Genomic DNA, 19,983 nt, shown 5'->3' with positions numbered 1-19,983 from the left:
GAACTGAGTGTGAATTCCTGAAATACAGTGCTGGTGTTTCTTGAATAAAGAGTACATGTTCTCTCGGGGCATGCTGTAAAAATGTATCTCAGGTTGTTGTAACGCTTCATTGTACAGGGCTGGCAGCTCTCAAGTGTCGCCCCCAGCCCCTCCTGATTTCAGGTGTGGGAAAAGCCCCTTTGGACAAAACAAAAGCGGGAGGGGAGGGAAGCGCAAACAGAGGAGACTGGGCTGCTCTGTGTGCGGGGGTCACCGGTTTTCCCTTGGCAGCCCTGATTCCCAGAAGTGACGCTGTGATCAGGAGTGGTGTCTGGCCAGGTGAAGAGGATCCATTGCTCCTACCTTGGTTAATATGGAGAAGGCTTGTCCTCAGGCATCTAACAGATGCGTGCGTGCAAATCCACACCTGATCTGAATCCGGAACCAAAATTGCTCAATTATTGAATCCCTGGAAGCTGAGATTAGTGACAGAGGGACCTTTTTGTTCTTGTGGGCTCCCTTGCTCCAGAGAACACATTTATCCATCAGTGGAGGGACTGACAGTTTATGCTGGATAAGCATCAAGTCTTTGAGGAATACACAGTTATTTTAACCGAATGCAAGATGCTGGACTTGTTAAGAGAGGCTGAATGGCTGGGGTACACACAGGTGAGGAATTGAAAAGCCTTTGTGAGGTGTGAGTGTGCGGTGCCCAAACTGCTGCCTCCGGAGGGTGATAAAACTGACCGTCCCTGGTGGGATAAACCTCTCTGCCGGGGGTTGTCAAAGTCAAGAAGGTGTTGCAGGGAAGAACAAACAGGCTCTTTTGTTAGATTAATCCGCTGTAATTTGGAGAAACAGGCTTTGGGCACATGCAGTGTTGGTGTTTGATGGCAGGGGAGCTGAGAAGGGAAGGAGGTGGGAGAGGAGTGAGTGATGGAGGAGGAGGAGGCGGAGCAGAGCTCTGGCAGCCGAAGGGCTGGGTGGCTGTGAAGAGGCAGAGTGGGGCTGTCAGGTTTTTAGGGTGTAGCTTTGCCCCAGGCTGCCCAGATATGAACCAGTTTACAAAGGCGGCCGCCAAGGCGGGAGTGCGGAGGGGGTCACAGCGATGTTGGGCACTGACACATCTACCCCGTTTCCCTGAAAGTAAGGGTCTTATATTAATTTTTGCTCCAAAACTTACTACCTTTTTACATGAATAGCTACCTGGACACAATTTAAATTGATAGGGTTTTTTTCATGAACTGTAACTAGACCTGATTTTTGGAGTAGGGCTTATATTCTGAGCATCCTGAAAAATCATGCTAGGGCTTATTTTTGGGGTAGGTCTTATTTTGGGGAAAGCAGGGTACCACCACACTGTTTTTCCTGGGTTCAATGCTGGGAGCCAGCAAGCACTGCTGAGCTTTGAGTGCTGCTTTGGTGTTTTATGTGCTTCTGATCCCCTGCTATAGAAGTGAAGGCTTTGCCATGGGAGTTGTCTTCTGTTGGGCACAATGGCCATATTAGGTTGTTCTAGTGGTTGTTTTATCTTTAAAATATATATATATATTTATCTATGGATGGTGCTAAAATGTGGGCAGGATAGTTAGCATCCTATTTCTGCATTTAAGCCAATTGCAAACAATTACGGCTTAGGAGGAACTGGGAGGTACGAGAGGTTTATCAGTCTGCTCAGGAGTTCCTGCAGCCTTTCTGTGCCAGTCACATCCCTTTTGGGAATGCTGGGAGCCCCATGGCATCTGTATCCTTGTCATCCCCTTGTCTCTTTGTCACGGCCCATTTGGTGATGGACTCATGATGGTTCTTTTACCTTGATTTTGAAGTGCAAAATTAAGGCAACCAAAATGCCAAGGGGTTATAATTCCAATCAAGCAGCGTTACTTTATTAATTTGCCCGTAAAGCGGCACGTGATAGAGAGAGAGAGTAAGAAAAAGAAAAGGGAAAAGAAATAGGGAAAAGTAAAACTAAAGATGAGAAATGAGGTTGCGTTTCTCACCAGTCCAGTTCCAGAAGCTCCCTCTGGTCTCCGGTCCCGTGGAGTCCGGCCGGTCCTCTGTCGTGGTTCGGGATCCTCTGGTGGGAAGATCTTCAATCAGTGTCCATTCTGGAGTCATCTTTTATGCTTCTTCACCCCCCCCTTGCTCCCATTGTTTCAGGCCAGTCTCCGCCTTAATTTCGCAACCCATGCTCATACTGGGCAAGCTCGAAAGATTCACGCTTTCTTTTGCCAACGCTTACGTGTGCAGCATTCAGGGGTCTTTCTCTGGTCCATTGGGTGACTTCAGGACCCTTGGCGAGCTTCTGGCCATGCTCCTTTTCTTTGGCCATTGTTTGGGGGGTGGTTAGTAGATCGAGAGAGGTTCTCCTGCCCCTCTACTCTGCCCTGGTGAGACCACACCTGGAATATTGTGTCCAGTTGTGGCCCCTCAGTTCCAGCAGGACAGGGAACTGCTGGAGAGAGTCCAGCGCAGGGCAACAAAGATGCTGAAGGGAGTGGAGCATCTCCCTTATGAAGAAAGGCTGAGGGAGCTGGGTCTCTTTAGTTTGGAGGAGACTAAGGGGTGACCTTATTAATGTTTATAAATATATAAAGGGTGAGTGCCACGAGGATGGAGCCAGGCTCTTCTTGGTGGCAAACAATGATAGGACAAGGGGTAATAGGATCAAGCTGGAACACAAGAGGTTCCACTTAAATTTGAGAAAAAACTTCTTCTCAGTAAGGGTGACAGACACTGGCCCAGGCTGCCCAGGGGGGTTGTGGAGTCTCCTTCTCTGCAGACATTCCAACCCGCCTGGACATGTTCCTGTGCGACCTCATCTGGGCGTTCCTGCTCCATGGGGGGATTGGACTAGATGATCTTTTGAGGTCCCTTCCAATCCCAAACATACTGTGATACTGTGATACTGTAAGTGGGGACACGTGTGACTGAGGCTGCAGGTGAGAACACATCTCTGGACAGCAGCTCTTGTCCCTGGGTCGAAGAGACCCTGATAACAACAGCTTTCAGGAGGCTGGGGCTGGTTTGGCTGAAGCAGCAGGTGAAGTCCACACAGCAGCCATTGTCAGCAGGAGCCCCCCCATATCCAAGAAACAGTACAACATAATGCTGCTCCTCGGGCCTCTCTCCAAATCATTGCCCATGCGTTCTTTCCATCAGGGCCTTGGTTCTCTAAGTTCTTGATGGCGATGGTCAGGCAAATACTGCTCCATCTTCAGACCGACTCTCACGCTCTTGAGCGCTGAGTTGAACCACAGATGAATTAGAGCTCGGAGAAGGTTTATGGAGCCCCCGGAGTGATTGTCTGTTTGATTTTGTTAAAGGCGTCTGGACCATGGACGCTGCTGCTCGAGCCCGTGGTGTGTGCGGGGTTGGAAGCACACGGGCGCTGGGAGAGCCTCCCAGCCACCTTAAATAATTAAACACCCTACTAAAATAACATAGTTAACATGCACTGGGGGAAGGATTGTGAGAAAGATAAATGGGTAGTGTCCACAACAAAAAGCTAATGAAAAATACTGTCTCATTGTATTATGTTGTGTAACCGCATACAGGCCAGAAATAAATGACTGCAGTTCTTTTTTTGGTCATATAATGCTACGAAAACTATGCACTTTATGGCAATATTTGCATGAAAGGGATACAAATGCAGTGCCCCGTGTAATTATGCATGGGATTAGAGGAAATTCTGAAATTATAGTATCCAGAGGTACATTAATTTTTTAGAGACTTGTTAAGGTAAAAGAGTGGGAGCAAAGCAAGGCAGTTTATTCTTTTGTTGTTTTTACCCTCTTGGGGATCGTTGCAGCCCCAGGAGAAGTTCCCTGCGTGGGGGGATGTTCCTGTGTGTTTATTAACCCCTGTGTGTGTACTCAGTCCCCACCAACACTCGGCAGCGGAGGCTGGAGACAGACAGATGTGTGGATACGTTTGGAGGCAATTTTCTCTCATGGATAATTCACAAGATATAATTATTCAGGCAAAGAGAGCTGATGGCATGAAACCCATCTAAACCCAGTCTCAGACTGGCTCCAGCCTCCTGCTTTATCCAATAATTTCCCTAATGCCTAGGAGGGATGCTGGTGTAATACCTGTATTCTGTAATATCTATTGTTTCGTATTTTTTTTCTCCCGTTACCATTTAAAATCCTGATACACAAAGATCCTCGCAGTCTTAGCTCTCAGTTGTACATGTATTTCACAGCCGCATTTCCTTGCCAGGCTTCCAGACTCCTCTGCCAAGGAGATAAAATTGTGATTATAGCCTCATGTATCATGTCTAAATTAGTTTTCGCTGAAGAGGCAAGACAGTAAGTGACATTTGAAACAGTCGTCATATAGATCCTGATCTTCATCAGTGTGAGCTTTCGCAGGGGTGTCTTGGCTTCCAAGTTCAAATGGCGCTAATGAATATATACACATATATATTTGGACATGCTTGCTCTAGATGTAGCCAGGATTTACCTGGCCCTTTGTCATTCATGATATACATTGATTGGTGTTTATTGAGAGTCCAGTAAACGAGTGATAACATAAAGCAGAAGATTCTTTCCGTGTCCCATAGAAAGTCCAAAAAAGGTCTTTGGCGTTGCAGGTTGGTGAGCTGGTCTGGAAATGGGGTATCCCATGGTGGGATCTGCCCTCTCTGCTTCATTTCCCACCTGCAAAATGTGAGTTTTTTGGGGCTTCTCGGGGTACAAATCCCATCCGCTGCCGCCGCATCGCTGGGCTGCAAACCTCAACACTGGCCATTTCTTCCGCCTGACCTGTTTAATTCATCCTGCATCAGGTTTGGTCAAAAAAGCAGCTTTGGAGAAATGACTGGTATCGGGAAGATTTATGGCTCAATGTGCTGATTGCACTTCAGTTGGAAGACTCGTGATTTATAATTACATGTGTGCGATGTTGATGGCTCCAGGGGTCTGATTCAGGAAAACAATTAAATGCATCCTTGCATCTGTGTCTCTTGGAGAAGCCGCGCGAGCACATCGTGCGTGTGGAGCAGCCCTGGGGACAAGGGACACTCACCTGAGCGTGGAAATTGGGGTCATCGCGCTTTTCTACCGGCAGTAGCTCACATCTCCCACCGCAGAGAAAAGAAACTGGAATCTCTGCTGTTTATTTGGCGAGTCCATCAGCAGCGCTGTGACCCTGCTGGTCCCAAACAATCGATTATTTAGAATATGGTGCATTTCCTGACTTTCACTTTGCATTTTCCATGCTTGGTTGAGTCCAAGAGGCAGAAGCATTGCTGGGTATTTCCATTAGTCAATGAACCCCTAAAACATATTGGGGCTGAAGAAAAATCCTCAGGTGACTTCAGAGGTGACAAGAAGCCTCTTTCCAAGCCCATGAGTGGGTTTGGCCACATGTTGACCGGGGCTTTGCTGCAGCTGTTCTGTGTGGTACTTAATCTTGACCTATCTTGGAAGACAAAAGCTAATTTAATTAGTATTAAGATCACTGTGAGGAGGAGATCAGTTTTGAGAGTTATGGATTGTAAAAGAATAGAGAGGCTGTTCGGTTTGAGGTTTTTTTAAAGATGAAAATAATTTGAATTAACCCACCCAATTACCTGTTATCTCAGCCTCACAAATGCTAATGGATTTGTTCCTGTAATGCACTTATGAAAGAGCAAACGCTCATGCCGTTTGTGTAAATGATGCAGAGGTCGAGATAAAAAAAGGGTTTTAGGTTATTGAGTACAACATGTGAGTGGAGAGAAGGCACCTAATTGTAGCGCTTAACACAATGCTTGTGGTGTTTTATATAAACCGTTCCTTCAGTCATAAGCTGCAAATGGTGTTGAGGTCTCCCACGGTGCTTGCTGTGCATTCCACTTGCAGTAAGACCATAGGGGCTTGTGGTGATATTATTATATATTTATATGTATATTTATGTATTTTAATTCAAGGAACCACTAGCTATTGTCTTGCTTTACTGCTGCCAGCAGCCATCATCCCATGACAGCTTTCAAAAGCATGAAAACTTGGTTTTTTTTTAATTTTAATTAAATAAATTATGCGTTCGTTCCTTTTAGTCTTAACAATGAGACTTCACAGAATCCCAGGCGCTGGAAGGGACCTCGAAGCTCATCCAGTGCAATCCCCCCATGGAGCAGGAACACCCAGATGAGGTTACACAGGAAGGTGTCCAGGCGGGTTGGAATGTCTGCACAGAAGGAGACTCCACAACCCCCCTGGGCAGCCTGGGCCAGGCTCTGCCACCCTCACCCCCAACAAGTTTCTTCTCAAATTTAAGTAGAACCTCCCAAAACGTTTGTCCACACAAACCTTGAAACAGCCAATGCAGCACAAGAGCTCTGGGAGGAACCTCCACAGCATCACAACATTATTTCAGTGGATCTTCATGTCTGGATCAATTTGTTCCCGTGGCGCATCCACCCCTTCGCAGGGATTAGTGTGTTACAGCAACACAGCAGAACCTCAGTAGGTTGCTTTTGACAGGCTTGCTTAAACTATTATAAATATTTTCCCCAACATTTGAGTGCTCGGCGTGGCAGTTTATCAGAAGGCATCCAGTAACTCGGAGATGTTGCAGGTGGTTAAACGTAAGTGATACGTGGAAAGGGCAGAATTTCAGGGATTATTTCCTGGGTTTCTCTTTGTTTTGAAGAATCTCAGACTCGCTAGAAAACTGTTCATACAAAATGCTGAATATTTTTAAATCAGTGCTTCCTGACTCGAACTAGCATCTACACACTGCAGGGAAATTCCGATTTCTGTATGAAGACAGTTGTAAGATGATCTTTCTGGTGTAGCTGCTTTTGGAAGTCAAGGGGAAAGCTGATTTGTGTTTGGGAGCCTCACCTGCCATGTCTGAGAAGACATTTGTGTGCAGGTGTTTGCTCGGAGGAATGGGATGCGTGTGAACGTCTCAACAGCTGCAGAACGCTTATTAGGTTTATTTATATTATAATAGCAAAACTCTCCGTAGTCTGAGAGTACATTGGACCAGACCTTAGTCCAGCACGGGGACAACATGGACATTCATCCCCAGACAGGGTTTCGTTAGGACATCCGCAAAGGGAGCCGCTGCATGCATCTTCTCGTATAAAAATGTGAATAAATTGAATCTCAGCCATCCTTAGCCTGGCTGCTGGAGGCTCCCGCTTCCAAGAATGAGCCTCTTAATCTTAAAATCTGGTCACTCCTGACGGGCACAGGTCAGAACAGAGCTCTGTGGAGCCTTGAAAATAAGCTAACAAGAAGAAATCAGGGGAAATTTTCATCAGTGATTAATTTGGGGCGGTCTTGTTTGGGCTCAGATTCTGGGAGAGAGAATATTTAGGTCAGAATCACAACCTCAATAATCTTTGTCATCCATTCTCCAGATCAAGTTACAACCATCGAGTGCCTTACCTTGCCAAGATCCTTTTCAGTTTTCTCAGGTTGGGTTTTCCTTTTGGCCAGGGGGTTCTTTGTGCTGATTTGAGGCCATACAGGGGAATAAAAAGGAACAAAACAACATTTAATTGACTTCCCCGATTTTTATTTTAAAGGTATTGAGGAGAACTGAACCAACTCACGGTACAAAGTGACTTTGGCTCGTTGGTGTGCTAATTTTAAGATCTTAAACTTCACAGAGATTCCCAGTGGTGTGAGAAACGCGCTGGGAGCTCCGGGCAGCTGGAAGCTCGGATTGCTGGTGTCATGGCTTTTTATGATGAATTCCTCATCTGGTCATTTTTTAATGCTACATAATTTAATGCAAAGCATAAAAGAAGGGTGTCTAATAATTCGTAACAGTGTCGGGTTTTACATGATGAACAGATTTATGTCACCGCTGGAAAGACTATAAAGCCTCTGCTGAGGGTGCACCGGAGATTTCAGCATATGTGGCTTGTTTAGTAGTTGCCTGTGTGATGACCAGTGACCTCCATGTATGTTAGAGCTGCCTCTTGTTTCAGATCTTTTTATTTTCGTAAGATTGTCCTTGACATTGCAAATGTTGGCTGCGTCCGGAGCTGGGGTTGATCCATGGGGAGGTTCCCACCAAATGCCAGGGGCTGGGACTGGACCCTACTTTTTTTTTTTTCTATAAATTAGAGAAAAGCTTCTGAGGCAAAGGATCAAAGGAGCTGGTGAGGGGCTGGAGCACAAGTGTGATGGGAGCGGCTGAGGGACCTGGGGGTTCAGCTGGAGAACAGGAGCTGAGGGGAGACCTTCTGATCTCTGAACTGCCTGAAAGGAGCTTGGAGCCAGGGGGGTCGGGCTCTGCTCCCCAGGAACAAGCGCCAGGAGCAGAGGAAACGGCCTCAAGTTGCGCCAGGGGAGGGTGAGGTTGGATGTGGGGAACAATTTCTTCCCCAAAGGGCTGTTGGGCATTGGAACAGGCTGCCCAGGGCAGTGCTGGAGTCACCATCCCTGGAGGGTTGGACAGACGGACATGAGGTTCTCAGGGACATGGGGCTGTGCCAGGACTGGGGATAACGGTTGGACTTGATGATCCTGAGGGTCTTTTCCAACCAAAATGATTCTATGATTCCTGAAGGGAGTTGTTATTAGTATAAAATATTAATGTAATTGATTTAAGAAGGATAAGAAACTATTGGAGAGAGTACAAAGGGGTATGAAGGTGCTGAGGGGTCTGGAGCATCTTTGTGATGAGGAGACACTGAGAGAGCTGGGGCTGTTGAGCTGGAGAAGAGAAGCTGAGAGGGATCTGATCAATGGGATCAATAGCTCAGGGTGGGTGTCAGAGGATGGACCAGACTCTGTTCATGGTGCCCAACGCCAGGGTGAGGGGCAACGGGCACAGACTGAAACACAGGAGGCTCCATGTGAACATGAGCAGAAACTTGTTTGCTGGGAGGTGCCAGAGCCTGGCCCAGGCTGCCCAGAGTGGGTGTGGAGTCTCCTTCTGTGAGACATTCAAACCGCCTGGACCCACCTGTGTGATCTGCTCTGTGACCCTGCGTGAGCAGGGCTGGGCTGGGGATCTGCAGAGCTCCTGCAGCCCAACCAGCCTGGGGTTCTGGGATTTGTATAAATAAAGCAAGCTGGGTATGCTGGAAGCATTTGCCGTTGTATTTTTAAAGCTTTTTGTAAGAGAAGTATTTTGATTAAAAAGAAAAAAAAAAAAAGCATACTCCTGATTTGAAAAAGAAAAGAGGAATCAAAAAAATAAAACAAACCTCCCACTGACAGAACTTTTAATCTGAGCCCAAGTCACAGAAACAGCCTTTATTGATGTCAAAGCTGCTTTAGAGAAGGAAAGAGTAAACAGGATTTGCCCTGTAATTTGTGAAGGGTTTTGATTTTTCGGAGGCATTAAAGAGCCAGAAAATATGGGTATTGAATTATTTAACAATTGCTAGTAAAATTAAGCTTCAGTCAAACTGTTTTCACTGAAATAATCTTATGAATAAAAACAAACCAATCTGCGGCAGCACCAATATCCAGAGCTCACATCCTAATGGCTGGATCGTTTCAAAGTCCGTGAAGTGGTTCTGCAAATCAACTCCAAATGGAGCTTTTTCCCTGGTCTGTTCACACTTCCCGCAGGAGAAAGATGCCCTTGATACATCATACAAATGTCTTTTCTCTCTAAATCGGGAACCGAGGGGAAAATATGCAAAAAGGAGTGGGGGGGATTTGGCGCTTTGAATTTCTTTTCCCTTTGGCAGATGGCGTTCAAGTGATTTATTGGCCAAAACCAATCTATTCTCATTAAGAAGCAAGTATTTAATGACTTCGGAGGTGGGTATTCAAAACAAAGAAGTGATAATGGAGCCGATTGCACGCGGTGACAAAACACAGCAGCCTTTCATCAGACTTAAAAGAGTGTTTGAGAGCAAGCGCTGAGGGCTATCATTTGCTTTCATGTGCACTTTAATTCACCGTCCTTTTCAGTCAGTGGCACATAAATAGGCATAGCTTAAATTAAAGGAAAAATAGATCCTTATTATCATATCCATTGGTTGGAGCAATGAGCGGTTGATGCCTGGGAGCTCCCAGCTTATCTCTGCTTGGGTTTTTACAAACGACCCCGCTTCCCCCGCCTGGGTTGGATATTCCAAATTAAATCTCCTCGAGTCAAAATCTCCCAATGCTTTCGCTGCACTTGTAAAGCACGTGGATGCGAGCAAGCAGGCTTGAACGTTGTGTGTTTAATGTGCAGAATGTGTCTTGGGGGTTGTCTGTTAAAGCCATGTGTGGAGCAGGAGGCTCAGGTCGGCACAGCCGCCTCTCCTCATCCTCATGGAAAAACCTGGAGAAGGGCAGATTTGTGAGTTCCCAATGGTTTTGCGTCTGTCACTGGTTTAGGTCGCTGCTGAGCCCATCTGTATGCGGGTTTCTGGAAATTCAGCTCTTGGAGTGTTTCAAAATGTTGGCATCTCGATCTGATTTCTTAGAGCTTCTCTAGGAACAATTTCTTCCCCAAAGGGCTGTGGGGCATTGGAACAGGCTGCCCAGGGCAGTGCTGGAGTCACCATCCCTGGAGGGTTGGACAGACGGACATGAGGTTCTCAGGACATGGGGCAGTGCCAGGGGTGGGTTATGGTTGGACTCAATGATCTTGAGGGTCTTTTCCAACCAAAATAATTCTGTGATTCTCTGAAGTTGGAGGTAATGTTGCCAGTTCAGCTGTGTTGCGGCTTCTGGAGTAGGATCACGACCAGCAATGTTGTTGTGCAGGGCAGCAGAGCCCTGCCCGCTGCCTTGGCTATGGGCTGGTGTGGACCAGCACCTCCAGAAATGAATGTCCTGGGGTCTTGGGGACCTTGGTGATGTGGAAGGACATCCGATAAGGTAAAAGTCACCGAGAGAATAAGAGGAGGGGATGAGGTGACTGTAGGTGAGGTGTGATTTGGTTGCATGTGATGGATGTCCTGGCTGCCAGCTCTCTCCAGTCAGTCACTGATTTGTTTTACAGTCCATCCGTGCCTGGATCCAGCAGTATGTTTGGGAGTGCTATCAGCTCGCTGCAGGTTGTGTCTGTTCTCCACGGTGAGCTGTGCACACACGTCCCACAGATGGAACAATCCCTGCTGAACAGCGAGCTTTGGAAGAGACAGTTTGTCATCAGAACACAGTCCCCACGGCCCTGTTGTGTGTCACGGGAAGTGACGCATCAGAGAATCTCAAACTTCAAACTGAGCGTTGCAGGTTGGAATTAGGAGCGTTGGAGTCTTTGGCAGGAGAGTGGTTGTTGGGTTTACCCACCCCCGTATGTGCAGGTGCTCCCACCATTTCCCCACCTCTTGTTTTTTGGGGAAGAGGAACTGAAAAGTTGATGTTTGCTGCAGCTGGGCTGGCTCTTGTGCAGCCCTTCATGGAGTTATGTGCATTGGGCTCCTTCAAAGAGGAGCTCTAGGGATGCGCATTGGCTGTGCTGGTCCCGGAAGGTTTGGGGAGGTGCTGGGTCATCACTTCCCCCGCCACGAGCTCCACAGCTTCGGCTCGTGTGTCTGAATCCCACGGGGCGGGGAGGAGTCCTTACAGCTCCCTGAGATTTCTGGAGTCCCCACATCACAAACCTGCTCTCCCAAGAGGATCTGGGGACAGCAAAAGACTGTGCTGGGGAAACGGGAGGTTGGGAGCAGCGTTTGCTCTGATCATCTCTCTGCCCAAGTCTCTGCCTCGACATGATGGTGAGCAAGGCTGGTTTTCTGTGCCGGGCACCGCGGTGTTTAATGAACACCTTTCTCAGCTCCCGCTTGCCTTGTAGCTGCTCCGCTTGTTAGACGAGCAGGTATGATTCTTGCTAATGAGCAGCCAGGTTGGGGTTGTTCAGAGCTTGATCTGCAGAGCGTTCATTTTGCTCTGATTAATGCCCGGGCAAACTCTTTTTGGGGAGAGGGAACTGCCTCAAACCTCCTGTATTGAAGCCAATTGGGCTCTGCACCGGGCTTGTCTGCCCTGGGGACAGCAGCTCTTCCTTTGCCTGGCACTCCATCCCCTCCCTTCTTTAGTCCTGTCTTTAAATTTTTAAGCCTGGAGGCAGCACTAACAGTCTGGGGTGATGTCTCTATTAACCCAGCACAGCCTGTAGCAGCAGCTGGTGGCAGAGCATCCATCCCGCTCCAGCACCAGCACAGCGTGTCCTGCTCCTTCCTTATCCTTTCCGTCATTCTCTGTGGTTTCCCTTCAGGAAAAAATACTTTGGGAGGGAAGAATATTTTAAAAAACACATTAAATATTTAAGTCAGCAGCTTTGTATGGTGCTGTAAGACCTGAAAGTTTTGTAGCTGCAGCAAGCGGGTCTGTCTGAATGGGAGAACTGGGCTGGAGAGGAGGTCTCGGTACTGGGAGAAGGTGGGAATGGGCTCCTCCATGATGAGCATCCGGACCAGGTCTGCAAAAAGGGCAACTCAGGTTGGTTAAACTCTGTGAATTCTTCCCAAAGTCACTGCTTGGGAGTGTTTCCAAAGAGCTCTTTCCTCCGCAAAGCGTTAGATTGATGTCTGCAAAGGCAACAGTCCGTTCTCTTACCGTCGCTGCCGCCACCGCTGCATTTTTCTTTGCAATTAGAAAAGCCATCAGTCATTTTCACAAATGGGCACCTTATAATTGCCTTCTCAAGCTCTCTGTTTAGCGTTGATGTTCTTGTCAAGCCCAGCCCTGGGAGAAAAGTGTCTTGACAGGTTTCGCAGAGCTCGGCAGAGATTCTCCACAAATGCAGTTTCCACGTGGGATTTAATGACTGTGTGATTTCATTTTTTAGCAGAAAAAAAGTCAGGGTTTATTTTTCCTATTACAATGGCAGAGATTTTCCTGTAGGTGTGGGGATTCTGCTAAGGCAGGGTGCCAAGAAGCACTACGAAATCCTCGCGGCATTAGTTTTGTACAAGCAGAAAACCAAAGGAGCCAGAGAGCTGCAGGTTCCAGGAGAGGTGACACTGAGCATTTGGACACTGGTGACAGTGCCGAGTGGGACTGGAGTTGAACCATCAAACATCTCGAGAACGTTTGTGGCCGAAACAGAAGCATAGGCTTGCACTAAGGAAGAGTTTGGATGCAGCTTGTTGTATTTTCCTCTGAGTTTCGAGGGAATTATGGAGTTCTCTGGCGCTTGGTGTGCTGCATACGCTGGGCTAGACAAGATGGATTTTGACACAAAGCTGTTCGGATGGAGCAATTCACGCAGCAAAATGAGCACGTTAAAACTGCTCTTACCTACGTGCATTTGCATTTCATAGAGAGATCGAGCAGTTGCTCCGAAGAGTGAGTGCTGTCACTAAAATGTTAATTATATGAGCTTGAAAAGAGGGCCTTAGTTTGGCTTGAAGTGCAAGGTGGCTGAGAGCAGCGCCCTGGAATATTCTTCTCTCTTAGTGTAGCTGCAGCTTCCACAGTGAGTTGGGATGTATCAGTACATTTCCTTCTCTTTTTGGTGCAGGAAAGGGCCACGAGCACTGACTGACCGCCCAGCCCAGAGTTCAGGCTTATCTTTCAGCTTCAGGGACCAGCTGTGTCGGTGTCATCTCAGAACAGGCTGAAAATACAGAGAAATCAACTGCAGGAGCACTGGAATTTGTTTTTTCTCTTTGTTCATAGGCACTTATATATGGGCTTGGTCACTATTTCCAAGAGGAAAAAAGAATAATAAATCTGTTTTTATTTTAGATGATGAGGTTTGATGAAGGTAATTCACCTTGCACTGAGTGAATTTCAGGATTTAGGTCTGGCTTGTCTCTGTGCTGTTTTTTGTGTTGTAAATCTCTCTACCCGCTGCTCAACAAATGTAAAGTTTTCACTACGATATTTCCACTGGAAGAAAATGTGGTTGTAAGGAGGGAGAAGCACACAATGTGCGGGATTACTTAGTGATGGGGAACTGAGCTCTGACTGAAGGATGCTCTAAAAGTGAAGGGGAAGGAGAGATCGCGGTTGCTTTGAAACAGAATCACAGACTTCCAGAATGTCAGGGGTTGGAAGGGCCCTGGAAAGCTCATCCAGTGCAATCCCCCCATGGAGCAGGAACACCCAGATGAGGTTACACAGGAAGGTGTCCAGGCGGGTTGGAATGTCTGCACAGAAGGAGACTCCACAACCTCCCTGGGCAGCCTGGGCCAGGCTCTGCCACCCTCACCAGGAAGAAGTTTCTCTCATATTCAAGTGGAACCTCCTGTGTTCCAGTTTGAACCCATTACCCGTTGTCCTATCACTGGTTGTCACCGAGAAGAGCCTGGCTCCATCCTCCTGACACTCACCCTTTAGATATATCTGTAAACATTAATGAGGTCACCCCTCAGTGTCCTCTTGTCCAGCTCCAGAGCCCCAGCTCCCTCAGCCTTTCCTCACACGGGAGATGCTCCACTCCCTTCAGCATCTTGGTGGCTGCGCTGGACTCTCTCCAGCAGTTCCCTGTCCTGCTGGAACTGAGGGGCCACAACTGGACACAAGATTCCAGGTGTGGTCTCCCCAGGGCAGAGCAGAGGGGCAGGAGAACCTCTCTGACCTACTGACCACCCCCTTCTAACCCACCCCAGGTCCCATTGGCTTCCTGGCCACAAGGGCCCAGTGCTGGCTCATGGTCACCCTGCTGTCCCCAGGACCCCCAGGTCCCTTTCCCCTACGCTGCTCTCTAACAGGTCATTCCCCAATTTATACTGGAACCTGGGGTTGTTCCTACCCAGATGCAAGATTCTACACTTGCCTTTGTTATATTTCATAACAGACCCGAGGAGATGGCGAGCAGATGGTGGCTTTGCTGCTTCCCACAGTTGAGCGTTCCAGCTGGTTCGGGGATGGGGACTTGCAGTTATTGCCAAGGAAAATCACTTGGGGATTCATGAAGACAAATCAAATAAAGAATTAATAGTTTGCTGGGCCGTGGCACCAGGCTGATGGGCTCCCAGCAGCCGTCGCAGGGGGCTCCTAATGCCACATGTGGTAAAATACTTATGGACGCGATTTCTAGGGAGGTCTTGACGTAAACCAAGTTGCTTCGCAGACCCATTAGTTATCAGGACTGTACAACAGAGACACATTCTCCGTTTCAGCAAGGAATAGCCTTGCAGAAAGACAATATAGTATGACCGCTTTTCTATTTTTTCCAGTGAGCAGCGCTCTTGCTGATTTATGGGGAGCTTAGTCAAGAAATCCCTGCATGCCTAGTAAAATGGGTTCATTTTTAACTGCGAGGGAGCGTTTTCGTTTTATGCAGTAGTTTCTTCTTGTGATTTTGTGAAGTAGACTCTAATATAGAAATAAATCATCAGAGCATTACTGAATTAAAAGTATAAAACCAGACAGTGCCACCAAGCCAAGGTTAAACTTGGATCAAGAGATCAAATCATAGCTTCATCAGTCTTCTCTCCCACTCTTTGCTTAATTTGGTACTTAAATGAACTTAATAACCATTTCAAAGATACGTGCACCCAGCTGCTTTGAAGAGCAGTCTCCTGGTCCTGATGTTCTTATTTTGGGTCACATGCATCATTGCACTAATGTGCTATAACTGAACTCCGAGATGCCACGATTTATTTGGATGTGAAAGAATTATGCTTGCTTGGAGCAGAGATTAACATCAAGTTTACCTATCTTTTCTCTAAAGCAAAAGAAAGAAGCATTTCCAGTGAGTTTTTGGTTGATCTCGTTCACTCTCATGTCTCACTTTTGAGGATGCTGAATGACAGCATCTTTATGGAGAGAACTTCACCACCACTAACAGGACACTTGGCATTTACCAGGGACAAATTGGCAAAGGTGTCGAGGTGCCTGATGATTTACTGGGGCTATAAGGAATGTATAAAAATCTGTCCAGAGTGTGGTTTATCCTTCACAATCAATCTCACGCGAGGACCTGAGCCGTTGTTTCTGCCAGCCCTGTTTCAGAAACGCTTTGTCCCTTCAAAGGCTCATCTTTAATTACTCTGCACCTCCATTCCCATAGCTTAAATGAATATTATTATATTTTCTTGCTGCTTTTCCTCTTGCTTTTACTGAAAGCTCAATGTGGCAAAAGACTCGAGCGTGTCCTTAACTTGAAGAGGTGAAATACGAACGTTTAAATGGGGTTAAATGTGATACATGGCAAAGTACTTTGCTGGATCCTGGCCGCTGTTTGCAATGGCTTCTGTACTGGTCTTGTTGCTGTTTGTTTGCCGTAATCTCCTTCAGTTGTCTAGATGCCATTCCTGAACAAATGAGATGATAATTAGCCCAGCAACATCAGAGGAAGTTGATTTTCTGTCTGTAATAATGATGATGATAATTAAACATGCATGACCTCATTGGATTGAATATGAATCAATTAAAATTAAAGCTTGTTGGGAATTCTTTTTCTCCCGTGAAATTTTTCAAAGAAAGACAGAACAATATAAGGAGTCCTAATGAAAAGAAATTGGGCCGATATTCACCCTCTGTATTAAGAAATGAAAACGTGAGGTTTTTCAGGGTGGGATATTTAATGGTACCTCCCACCCCAGCCTTGTGTCAGTGTCTATTTTGATAAAGTTTTCTATTTGGGGGAAAAAAACAAAGTTAAAAACTTTTCTAACAGTTGTTAGAAAAGTTGTTAGTGGTTTTCTAACAGCAGTTTCTAATGCTGTTCAGCAAAACTCAGATCAAACATGTGCAAATGCTTCCAGATTCCGTGTCCAGGGAGGCACGTTCCGCAGGCGCCGTGGCCAACAGGGCGCATAAATTAGTTTTATAACACATTTTAATTTCCTATGCGTGAGTGAACACCACGCTGGAGCAGTTTATTTTAAAGGAAGATGATTTATTAAAGGCAAACTGTGGAGATGAAAGAGAAAGGGAGTTAAAGTTGGGATTCCAGGTGCGATGCCTGAGAAGGGAGCTGGTGATGCACTTACCCTCAACCCAAGCATCCGGAGGGCTCTTCTGGAGCCCAGCTGGGAAGGCGTTGGCTTCAATTCCTTCTTTTTTTGCCATTTTCCAAAACGGAGATTTCCGTGGCGCTGGAGCCCGGGCAGCCAGGCTTGCCCAGAGCTTTTGGTTCCGAATGAAACCTCTTAACTGGCAGCTTGGGTTCAGTTCAGAGCGCTGACCCAAAAAATTGGAAACCAAAGCTCGTGTGGTCCTGGGTTCAGCGTTTCGGGAGACGCTTCCAGACCCTTTGGTTAGAGCTCTTCTAATCGGGGTAATTCATCAAACATGAGAAGGGGTTGGGAGCGAAATGCAGTAACTCCGATGCTGTGGTGAGGATGCACGGGGCACGTGCTGCACTCAGCTGCTGTTTCCCTTTGTGATGTCCTGGTTGGATATCCTGAACAAGATACTCAGCGTCTTTGCTTTGGGGTAGTGTTGTCCTTTGGTCATCTTTTTTTTTTTTTAAAGAAAAAAAAAGAGGAAATCTCATTGCATCCAGTGCAGAATAAAAACAACTGCTGATGTCTTTCTATTTTTCTCCTTCTGAAAGAGTTTTGTTTCTTGACTATCCCCAGCAATTGATAACGTGGGCTGGGTGGTGGGAAGTAGCTACTTCAACTCCGGATGAGGTCCCTTGTGCTGGCTGAGGGTTTGGCGCTTGGCCGCGTTTGCGATGGGGACGTTTGTGATTCAGATTCTCAGATTTGCCTCTTTTCTGACACAGAGCTGTAGCGCAGTGTTGTGTGGGTGACAGTCCTAACCATGTGTTGTCTTGCTCGAGCACATACGATGTGTGACAGAACAGTGTCGTGACTTTTGTTTTAATACAGCAGTTTGGACTTGTGTGTTTTCCAGAGGGATTTTTTTCATTTGTTGCCAGTATCTTCCATGACCGCGGGACTGTTCCTGAAGGTGCATCTGTGATAGCATTGCAAAATAGCAAATCCTGGTTTCATTTCATTTTCATCTCATCCTGGCTTTGTCTCATTTAAGCTTCATTTCTGCAACGTGCAAGAGTTAGAACACGATTGGTGTGTTTGCTGTTATCTTTATAGATTTGGCTAAAAATGCAGAAGCTACTCAGCACAGAGATGGGATAAAAGGGGTTACTAGAGATGCAGAAATCGCCACCAGCTGAGTTCAGATGAAGGCAGCATGAAGTGTAAAAGCTTCTCTTTGGAACAGTTGAGCTGCTTTTCCCTGTGCCAGCCCCGACCGCTTCCTTCTGCCGTTTGGCCGTGAAGCTGCACGTATGGCAGCTCTTGCCGCTTCCTTTCCACTGGGGAAAAAGCTTCCAAGTTTCCTTTAGTAAAAATTGCTACCCAGCATTTTTTATCACGTACCATGTGAGTTGTTCATGTGAACGCCTTAGGTTCAAATCCTGCCCCCTAAAAGCAGCGAGTTGTGTGTGTACTCAGCACACAGGGGTATGGGGTTTTGCTATAACACTGTGCTATTTTCTGACTTAATGCACAGTTTTAGGGAGGAAAAGGGTAATGAGGAGCAAAGAAGGGATTTTTTATCTGTGACTTCTCATCAGGTGGAGCTCTCAGTGCTGTATGTGGAAGGATTGATCCACCAGAGCTCCTGCTCCTGTCCCTATGGGCTCAGCACTTGCTGCTGCCCCTTTCCCTTGGCCTCTGAACGGGGGAATGTCGGGGGATCAGCACATCTTCCATCCGCACACCGTCCATCCCATTCTTTGATGTGACAGCAGGAAAAAGGCTGCGAGACGCTGCACTGGGGAGACCAAACATGGGATCCTGGGGGCAGTTTTGAGCCCCTCACACCAAGAAAGTCCTTGAGGTGCTGGAGCGAGTTGAGAGAAGGGAACGGAGCTGGTGAGGGGCTGGAGCACAAGTGTGATGGGAGCAGCTGATGGACCTGGGGGGTTCAGCTGGAGAACAGGAGCTGAGGGGAGACCTTCTGATCTCTGAACTGCCTGAAAGGAGCTTGGAGCCAGGGGGGTTGGGCTCTGCTCCCCAGGAACAAGCGCCAGGAGCAGAGGAAACGGCCTCAAGTTGCACCAGGGGAGGTTGAGGTTGGATCTGGGGAACAATTTCTTCCCCAAAGGGCTGTGGGGCATTGGAACAGGCTGCCCAGGGCAGTGCTGGAGTCACCATCCCTGGAGGGTTGGACAGACGGACATGAGGTTCTCAGGACATGGGGCAGTGCCAGGGTGGGTTGTGGTTGGACTCGATGCCCTTAAGGCTCTCTTCCAACCAAAATGATTCTATGATTTGCTTGCATCCGTGTGCTTCGGTGGTATCTACTGTTATACTCAGGTCAGTAGGTAAATACCCCAACTTGTGCTGAGTTGCTGCCATCACGCGTGACCTGCTGAGTGTCTCTTTTTGGTGGCCTCTGGGACAGAAAAGACCAGAATTGACTCCATGGGAGCAGATTTGCAGTGCTAATGGTTAGAAGGGAGGAAAACCCGCTTTTTACCGTGTAAGCTGAATAAGTGTAGCTACAGGATTGCTGCAGAGACGGCGAGTGTAGTGTCCTGCCAGGTGTGCTTGTCATCGCACTGTGCTGCTTTTTTGGAAAAGGGACTTAAACGACTACATTTGAAGTGAATATTCATAAAACATAATGAATTCCATTAGAGCTGAGGGCTACATTGGGCTGGAGGCAGCAGCCTGATCAAAGAAGAGGTTCAATTTCAGGGCCTCTTACTGTTCATTAGGACAAATCTTGGAAAGAAGTTCTCACTTTTGCTTCTTAATTGCTCTGTAAAGGCCAGTAGCAAAAGGGCAGGATGCGAGTGAGTGCTGCTGTTATAATTAGAGTAGTCCCTGAACCTCATCCAAACTTACAATGTAGTATCAATTCAGGCTAAATTGGGAAAGTGAGCAGAAAATTGCTGGCTGGTGTTTTGAGTGTTTTTTGCATCTTAACATTATCTGATATTGGATCATTATGTACTGATGCAAAATGCCAACAAGTAATGGCAGAGCACTGCAAGTAATGACACTGGGACAGAAGAGAAGGAAATGGGGAGAGAAATTGCATTTCTTACATAGTTTCATGGAATAAAGTCAACTCAGGTACACACTTGTTCAGATTAAATATAACGATCTGCGTCTGCAACCAAACTCTGCCGGGAACGCATATCTGTAAGTTGAGATGGGGGGGGAGTTGCCATGGAAATAGAACCCATGTTATAATTGCAGCGCCTTGCAAACAGCTCTTG

The 19,983-nt window shown here is 47.0% G+C and overlaps 1 protein-coding gene across 1 annotated transcript in view; it reads left to right on the top strand.

Annotated features, from left to right (window-relative positions):
- GALNT17 (polypeptide N-acetylgalactosaminyltransferase 17) overlaps positions 1 to 19,983 on the top strand; it is a 210,317-nt gene that overhangs the window by 87,527 nt on the left and 102,807 nt on the right. The gene's annotated exons all lie outside the window — the stretch shown is intronic.

The sequence above is a fragment of the Streptopelia decaocto genome (assembly GCF_964273445.1).
Source record: "Streptopelia decaocto genome assembly, chromosome: 18".
NCBI classification, from domain to species: Eukaryota; Metazoa; Chordata; class Aves; order Columbiformes; family Columbidae; genus Streptopelia; species Streptopelia decaocto.
Note: the sequence above shows the minus strand (reverse complement) of the source record. Positions and strands in the feature narration are given on the sequence as shown.